Below are 9,318 nucleotides of genomic sequence, written 5' to 3'. Positions count from 1 at the left end.
TTTTCACAAAACCTTCATGCCTCCGAAATTCGGCACTCCTCCGTCGCAAAAGAGGCCCAAGCCATCGTTGAAACTGTGCAGCATTGGAGGCATTACCTGGTCGGCAGGAGATTCACTCTCCTCACTGACCAACGGTCGGTAGCCTTCATGTTCAATAACACACAGCGGGGTAAGATCAAAAATGATAAAATCTTGAGGTGGAGGATCGAGCTCTCCACCTATAACTACGAGATTTTGTATCGCTCCGGCAAGCTCAACGAGCCCCCAGGTGCCCTATCCCGAGGTACATGTGCCAGCGCACAAGTAGACCGACTCCGGACTCTGCACGACAACCTTTGTCACCCGGGAGTCACACGGTTGTACCATTTCATAAAGGCCCGCAATCTGCCCTACTCTGGCGAGGAAGTCAGGGCAATCACCAGGGACTGCCATGTCTGTGCGGAGTGCAAACCGCACTTCTACCAGCCGGACCGCGTGCGCCTGGTGAATGCCTCCCGCCCCTTTGAACACCTCAGCGTAGATTTCAAAGGGTCCCTCCCCTCCACCAACCGTAACATGTATTTCCTCAGTATGGTCGATGAATACTCCAGATTCCCCTTCGCCATCCCATGCCCCGACATGACGTCTGCCACCGTCATCAAAGCCCTCAACACAATCTTCGCTCTGTTCGGCTTCCCCGCCTACATCCACAGTGACAGGGGATCCTCATTCATGAGTGATGAGCTGCATCAGTTCCTGCTCAGCAGGGGTATCGCCTCCAGCAGTACAACCAGCTATAACCCCCGGGGAAACGGGCAGGTGGAGAGGGAGAATGGGACGGTCTGGAGGGCCGTCCAACTGGCCCTACAGTCCAGAAATCTCCCGGCCTCCCACTGGCAGGAGGTCCATTCGGTTGCTACTATGTCCCGCCACTAATGGCACACCCCATGAATGTCTCTTTGTCTTCCCCAGGAAGTCCACATCCAGTGTGTCGCTCCCGACCTGGCTCTCAGCTCCAGGACCCATACTCCCCCGTAGGCACGTCCGACTCCACAAGGCAAACCCATTGGTTGAAACGATGCAGTTGCTCCACGCTAACCCCCAGTATGCCTACGTAGTATACCCCGATGGCCGCCAGGATACTGCCTCCCTCAGGGACCTAGCACCAGCAGGTTCCACACATACACACCCCTCCGTCCTGACTCCACCCGCTCTCCCCCTGTGCACCCAACAGCAACCCCCCCAGGCCCATCCGTCCTCCCCCTGCCCACGCCCGAGGATGAAGAGAATTTTAGCTCCCGGAGTCACCGAGGACCAGACCAACACCGGAATCGCCGCCACCACTGCGTCGCTCCTAATTCCACAACAAGGCCCCGGACTGGCTAAATCTATAATTAGTTCGGGACTTTCAAACCACCTTGTACTGGACTTCAGAAAGAGACTTTTTTTCTTCCGCTTCTGTATATTAAACTTGCTCTGTATATCGTTCTCCACCACCCCCGCCGGACTTAATTTTAACAGGGGCTGAATGTGGTAATCACCACTGTTGTACATATTAGAAGATGTGTGGTAAGACCCTGTACTACAGGTACGGTGGTAGTCCCTGCCTGCTGGCCGCGCCCAGTAGGCAGAGTATAAATATGTGTGCTCCCTATACAGCAGCTGTAGGAGGCCACACATCTTAGAGAAATAAAGCCTCAATTGTATTCAACTCTCGTCTCTGTGCAATTGATCGTGCATCAGTGGTGTTACCTTCCATGGATGGGGGGGGGGGGCGGGGGCGCGGGGGGGCAGGGGGGAGAGCAGGTGGGGAGACTAAGGAGGCCCATGCCAGCAGCAGCATGCCTTTACTGCATGGTCTGTGTGGGAGGTGGGAGAGACATAGCGCTGCCATTCGTGCACTCCACATGAATGAAGCGTCGAATGTGTGTTGGTGTTTGCGGAGCATGACGCCATGAAATGACGTGTCGAAGGCCTATATGGGTGAACAAAGCAATGTTTAATGCAAGAACTGTATTACAATAGTGACTTATCTCTATTGGTGCCTAGGTTCACCCATGCCCACTAGGTGCCTATAGTTTCTTACTCTGCCTCACCCTCCTGCTATGCCTAGGTTTTAGCCCAGGATCCACAGCTGAGGGTGAGGTGGCCTGCTAACTTCCACGTCCTGTTGCCATGAGATGACCTTGGCAGGCATCCACTAGGGAGCCAGGACCATGAGGGTCCAGGCTTACTTTCAGGTTACAGGGTTGTTGCAGTGCTGCCCTTCTCGGTGTGTAGGTCGGGAGGTATGTCAGTCACAGCAAGGGGAGTTTCAGATGGGCTGGACACAGCTAGAGTCTGCTGGGTGGGAGGCCCAAGGCTGTGCTCCTGCCAATCCTCTTACCCTCGGCTGTTTGAGGGTTTCTTGGCTCCTCCATGCACCTGGAGTGAGGTATAGAGGCTCCGCTGTCCTCTGGCGCTGACACTCGTGGATTCCCACTAGTGCTTGCGCCATGCAGTTGAAGCCCTGCACCATGGAGCTCATGCCCTCAGCTATGAAGGTCATGAGCTGAATCATGGAGTGGACATGGGGAAAGTGTCTGCGGGAGTTGTGCCAGGTATGATGATGATGTTGTCTGGCATGCGTGGGAGATGAGTAGCAGAGTATCAACTGGGGGTAACATGGAGAATGGGTCATGGGGGCAGGAGCGGGTCGTGGGGGGAGGGAGATTACGTTTTTCCGGGGCGAGCAAATCAGAGGCAATCTGCACAATCAAGGCGTGAATTAAGTGGGAAAAGATAATTTTGTTCAAGAGGCTCAATGTTCAATGAGTTTTCCCGCTGTCGGCATCAGTGGGATTCTCACCGATTTCCTGACCCGAATCGACATTGCAAAAAATATGCTATATGATTCCATCTCCAATGTCAAGAGGAAAAGTACTTTGGAAATTCCTCTTGTTCCCCATGATATAATTAAAACCAGTCCAGGGGGTAATTTGGATCACATGTTACTTCTCTTTTTGTCCTTTGTCCTTGTCAAGAATGAGCCCAGTTCCCTCTCAAAGACATACCGTCAGCACACAGGACATCAGCCTGGGAAAAGAAGAATCACTCAACAAAACCCTTTAGAGTAAATAGGCCCACCTCTTAAAGTTCAGCTGAGTAACTGAGGATCTTTAAGCTAGAAATTGTTCTCAGTACATAAACCGAGCCCTTGGACACAGTGGTTCTGTTGTGTAAAGGTGTCAAAACAGAGCCCTGGCTATCCTCTCAGGGTACAGTCGTCAAATCCAGAGTGTGAGCTGAAACCCAGGAACAAGTCTTCGTATGGTTCAAAATGGAAAGGGAGAAAGGGAAAAACAAGAGAGTTTACTGACATCACAATCTTTAATTAGATTTATGCGGACTTAGACCTTCCGAACTGGTCACATTTTACGATCCACTGATCAAGTGGTCCTACTGGTTGTTCGCAGCTGAATCTGTAACTTTTTTTCACAGACTGGGACCATCCTTTTGTCCGTTATTCAACTCTGCCATCATTTACCATCATAGCCATCTAAGTAACAAATAAGAGGGAGATCTTTACTTTGAGAGATAAGAGTAAAATGATTGATCGTGAATCGACAGCCAATTTAATATCTATTCCTTGTTTTATTTCCAAAAATCAAAGTCAGAATTATCCCAGTATCTCCCCAGGCCTTTTACAGGCTGGAAGTCAGATCTAATTTTGACACCCATTCAAACTATTCGGTGGGAAAGTACCACTGAGATGCATAGGCCTCTATATCAAATGAGGACACAAGATAATAAATAACTCCTCAAAAAAAAAATTATTCCAAGTAAATACAAAGACTTCTCATATAGTTGCAACAATAACAACAACTTGCATTTATATAGAAATGCTGGAAATACTCAGCAGGTCTGGCAGCTCCTGTGGACGGAGAGAGCGAAACAGAGTTAATCGGCTAAATTTTGCTGATTAGCTCAAGATCCCGGGCGGGGTCATTTCCAGGTCATGCATCCGCATGTGCAGATGGCTGGACATCTGAAGGGATTTGGGGATACCTGATCCCAGAGTACTCAAGGAAATGGCCTTAGTCTTAATAAATGCTTTGGTAGTCATCTTCCAAGATTCTACAGACTCTGGAAAAGTTTCTACAGATTGGAGGGGAGCTAATGTTATCCCACTATTTGAAAAGGAAGGTAGAGAGAAACCGGAATTACAAAACCAGTCAGCCTGACGTCGGTCGTGGGGAAAATGCTAGAGTCCATTATAAATTATTTAATAGCAGAGCACTTGAAAAACTATGGCAGGATTGGACAAAGTCAGAGGCAGGATTTAGGAAAGGGAAATTATGATTGAAAATCTACTGAAAGTCTTTGAGGATGTAGCTAGTCGAGTTGATGAGGGGCAGGCAGTGGATGTGGTTTATTTAGATGTGGTTTATGCAAAGATGCTTCAGTGTGATTTGGCAAATGCATGGTAGATGCAGTATAATGTGGATAAATGTGAGATTTTCCACTTTGGTAGCAAGATAGGAAGGTAGATTATTATCTGAATGGCGAGAAATTGACGGAGAGTAATGTGCAATGAGACCTGGCTGTCCTTGTACACTAGTCGCTGAAGGTAAGCATGCAGGTGCAATGGGTGGTGAAGAAGGCAACTGGCATGTTGGCCTTCATAGCAAGAGGATTCGAGTACAGGAAAAGGGATTCTTGCTGCAATTATACAGGGTTTTAGTGAGACTACACCAGGAATATTGTTGCAGTTTTGTTCTCCTTATTGAGGAAGGATGTTCTTGCTATGGAGGAAGTACATCAAAGGTCTACTAGACTGATTCCTGGCATGGCAGGATTGACATATGAGGTGAAATTGAGTGGGTTAGGATTATATTCAATAGAGTTCAGAAGAATGAAGTAGGATCTCATAGAAACCTATAAAATTCTAACAAGACGAGACAATAGATGTAGGAAGGATATTCCCAATGGCGTGCAAGTTCAGAACCATGGATCACAGTCTATGGATATGGGGTAAACCATTTAGGACTGAGAAGAGCAGAAATGTCTTCACGCAGAGAGTGGAGAGCCTGTGGAATTTGTTACCGCAGAATGTAGTTGAGGCTAGAACATTGTGTTTTCAAGAAGGTTTAGATATAGTTCTTGGGGCTAAAAAGATCAATGACTACAGGGAGAATGCGAGAACAGGTTATTGAGTTAGGTGAACAGCCATGATCATGATCAATGGCAGATCAGGCTCGAAGTGCCGAATGGCCTCTCCCTACTGCTATGTTTCTATGATTAATTAACAGTGGACCTGCAGCGGAGCTGGGCAATAAACGTTGTCAAGCATGAGTTAGTATTGGTAGTGAACTTGAGAGTGCCATATGTGGGCTCATTGGTCAAGGGGTATCATTTTCACTTTGGATATTGTGGTCACAAAATTTGCGAGAGGTCACGGGTTCAAGTCCCGGGCGAACCCTTTGATATTTCCTGTATGAGCGACATGGTCGCACAGTAGTTAGCATTGCTGCACCACTAGTCCAAGGACCCGGGTTCAATTCCGGCTTTGGCGACTGTGTGGAGTTTGCACTTCCTCCCCGTGTCTGCGTGGCTTTCCTCCGGGTGCTTCGGTTTCCTCCCACAGTCCAAAGATGTGCAGGTTAGGTGGATTGGCCATGATAAAGTTCCCCATAGTGTCCAAAATCTAAAATTGGGTTACTGGGTTATGGGGATAGGGTGGAGGCGTGGGCTTAAGTAGAGTGCCCTTTCCAAGGGCGGTGCACACCCGATGGGCTGAATGGCCTCCTTATGCACTGTAAATTCTATGAAAAAAATGTCAATGATCTTTAAAGGACAGGTGTCACAACATGCACAACTATTGCACAGAAACACAAAAGGACCAATATGTGCATCAAGACAGAGGGCGACAACCCTAACCCTAACCCTAACCTACACCAGTATACCATGACCAATCATTGGTGAGTATTTGCAGTAGACCTCCCAGTTATACAACGATAGCCATTGAAAAGGGCTCAGCTTTGAACATCCTAGGACAGGAGGGTTGTATCTTGCCATTGTGACAGGAGAAGAGAGCTCATAAATGCAAGAGGTAGAAGATGCATGGGTGATATTTTTAAAAATTCATAGAATGTTGAAGTCGCTGGCAAAGTTTGCATTTGTTGTCTAGTACCTAATTATTCTAGTGGTGAGCTTCCTTCCTGAAATGTTGCCGCCTGTGTGGTGTAGATAAACTGACATTGCTGTTCGGAAGGAAGTCCCAATATTTTAACCCATACCCTGACAGTGAAGGAATAATGGCAACACATTTCCAAGTCAGGGTGGTGTGCAGCTGGGAGGGTGAATATGCAAATTATGGTCATCCCATGCATCTACTGTCCTTGTCCTTTTGGATGTTGGGGGCTGCTTATTTGGGAGTTGCTGTCGAAGGAGTCTTGGCGAGTTGCTGCAATGCTTGCAGGTGGCACACGCTTCTGCCAGGTGGTAGAAGGGGCAAATGTGAGGTGATGGATGGGGTGCAAATCGAGTGGGCTGACTGGTATTCACACGGAAATGTGGGAACTTGCCCAGGTGTGTCCTGTCCACGAAAAGAAGCACAAATCCAACCCGGCCAATTCCCGCCTCATCGATCTACTCTCCATCATCAGCAAAGTGATAGAAGAAATCATCAACAGTGCTATTAAGCCGCACTTACTCAGCAATAACCTGCTAATCGGCACTCAGTTTGGGTTCTGCCAAGGTCACTCACATCCTCACTTCATTACAGCCTTGGTTAAAAATGGACAAAAGAGCCGAGTGCCAGAGGTGAGGTGAGAGTGACTGCCCTTGGCATCAAGGCAGCATTTGACAGAGTATGGCATTGAGGAGCCCTAGCAAAACTAAAGTCAATGGGAATCAGGGGAATTCTCTCCACTGGTTGGAGTCATACCTGACACAAAAGGAAGATGGTTGTGATGGTTGGAGGTCAATGTTCTCAGTTGCAGCACATCCCTGCAAGAGTTCCTCAGGATAGTGTCCTAGGTCAAACCATCTTCAGCTGTTTCATCAATAACCTCCCCTCCATGACAATTTCAGAAGTAAGGAAGTTCTCTGATACAGCACATTTGTGACTTCTCAGATACTGAATCAGTCCATGTCCAAATACAGCAAGACTTGGACAATATCAGGTTGACAAGTGGCAAGTAACAAGTACCAGACTCTCACAGCAAGAGAGTATCTCACCATAACCCCATCACATTCAATGAAATTACCATCATTTTATCCCCCAGTATCAACATCCTCGGGGGTTACCATTGGCCAGAGAATGAACTGGACGAACCATATAAATACTGTAAGAAGTCTTACAACACCAGGTTAAAGTCCAACAGGGTTGTTTCGAATCACTAGCTTTCGGAGCACTGCTCCTTCCTCAGCTAGTGATTCAAAACAAAGCTGTTGGACTTTAACCTGGTGTTGCAAGACTTCTTACTGTGCTCACCCCAGTCCAACGCCGGCAGCGCCACATCATGGTCCCCATCAAAGACATGAGGACACGCCCAGCTATGTTCAGCTCCACACAGACGCTGAACCTCGATGATTTGCCATGAAGAGGTGCCTGTAGAGCAGTAATGTGAAAGTGTGGGCACTTGTTAAAATTCACAGAGGCTGTTCACTCCCACGTGCACATGTGAAGGAATCTATCAATGTCATGAGTGGTGCCATATCTCTGGCATACCAGTAGCTTCCCCCATTGTGAGGGTTTTGCTCCTCAAGGAAAGCCACATGTGACAGGCCACCAATTAGATTCAGGAAGTACACATTGACTTCCACAGTATGACCTCAATCTTGAGTAATGTTAAATGTTAGCTTAGTTCTTCGCCCTTTGCCAGGTGTTGTCTCACTCCAGCTAAGCAGGGAGTGCACCAAGGTCTATGAAAGAGTTGAACAACAGATGGGTGAAGGTGATGGATGATCTTCTCAATGTTTCCCTGGCTTTGAATGCAGCCCCTTAGACTATGACATGAACATTGCTTCCAGCCCCGATGACAGAGGCTACCCCAATATAGAGGCAAATGGCCCAGTCTGGCCCCTCTTCGGCTCCACAGCCAAGAAGTCTTCACTACAGAATCTAACTCACCAGAGCAGCAGGTTGACTCCACATCAGCCTTAACTCTAATTTCCTCCTTGCACCACTTATCCACCACCATTAGTTTTATCTCCCTTGTTGATCAAAAATCTGTCCCAGCAAAATCTAGTGTGGATGAAAGAGTCATGCAAGTTAATGACCACAACCATTAACACCTCTGTGGATGATCATTGTCCCCTGGGTCTTGCTCCAATATCCCTCATGTGGTTCATTGGAGGAAGCAGTACACTCAGGAGAATTGTCCAGTGCCAAGTCAATGCTTCTCTGCTTACCCAGATTGTGCAGAGCTCAGTTCACCAATACATTGGAGACCCATACTCAACATTTGAAGCACATTTTCAGTAGCTTACTTGCCTGTTCAAACATTGCCCTCTTAGTTGGATAGCTGTAGTTGTGTGCATTCTCCACTTTGATGTTGATGTTCCAAACTAGTGTGAGCAACCATGCTCCCAGTGGGTATGTTATTACTCAGGATCCATCCACATAGGTTTTCGAGTGCAGAAGGCAATTGAGACACCTGTAACTATCTCCGAATGAAGGCATCATGGCAGCTATCTGGGGATCTACCATGCCCTTGCAAGATTCTTTTGTGGTGGCCCACACACAATTTGCACATGGAGAGTGCAGAGCCCCCCCCCTGTTGATGAAAGCATCTGGCTGCACTGCCACATGCATGCATTCTATGATGTAATCTGGCTTGAAGACTGATGGCCCCCTCAAGCCAGAACCTTGTGTACTCCCCTGCCCATGGAGTCAGAATTTGGAGGAGATCTTGGGAGGTTGCAAGGGCTGGCGGAAGTTACATTGTTAAAGTGAAGGGTTTGAAAATAAGTGTGATAATTTTAAAATTAAGGCACTGCTAGACCAGGAACCAATGTAGGTTATTGTTGCACAAGGGGTGATGTGTGAATGGGACACACAGGCACCTTTTCATATCTTCAAAACAAGCAATATGTTTTGATTCTGGTTGAAACTTCATGAGGCCTCACTAATGTTGGTTTCATTTTTGTGTCCATTGGGTCTTCCAGGGACTGTTGCTGGTCACTTGGCTCAATCAAAAATGTCCGTGGATGTTACTTGGTACAGCAGGGAACATGAAGTTGTTGGTAACTGGTGCACACTCAAAAGAAAATTCCACCGGGGTAACGGTCAAGGTCTTCCACTGTTGTTCCTTACAGTCTGCATTGTCAGACAGCCACAAGAGCCAACATCAG

This window comes from Scyliorhinus torazame, chromosome 6, assembly GCF_047496885.1.
Source record: "Scyliorhinus torazame isolate Kashiwa2021f chromosome 6, sScyTor2.1, whole genome shotgun sequence".
Taxonomy (NCBI): Eukaryota; Metazoa; Chordata; class Chondrichthyes; order Carcharhiniformes; family Scyliorhinidae; genus Scyliorhinus; species Scyliorhinus torazame.
The sequence above is the reverse complement of the archived record's forward strand: the minus strand, read 5'-3'. Positions refer to the sequence as shown.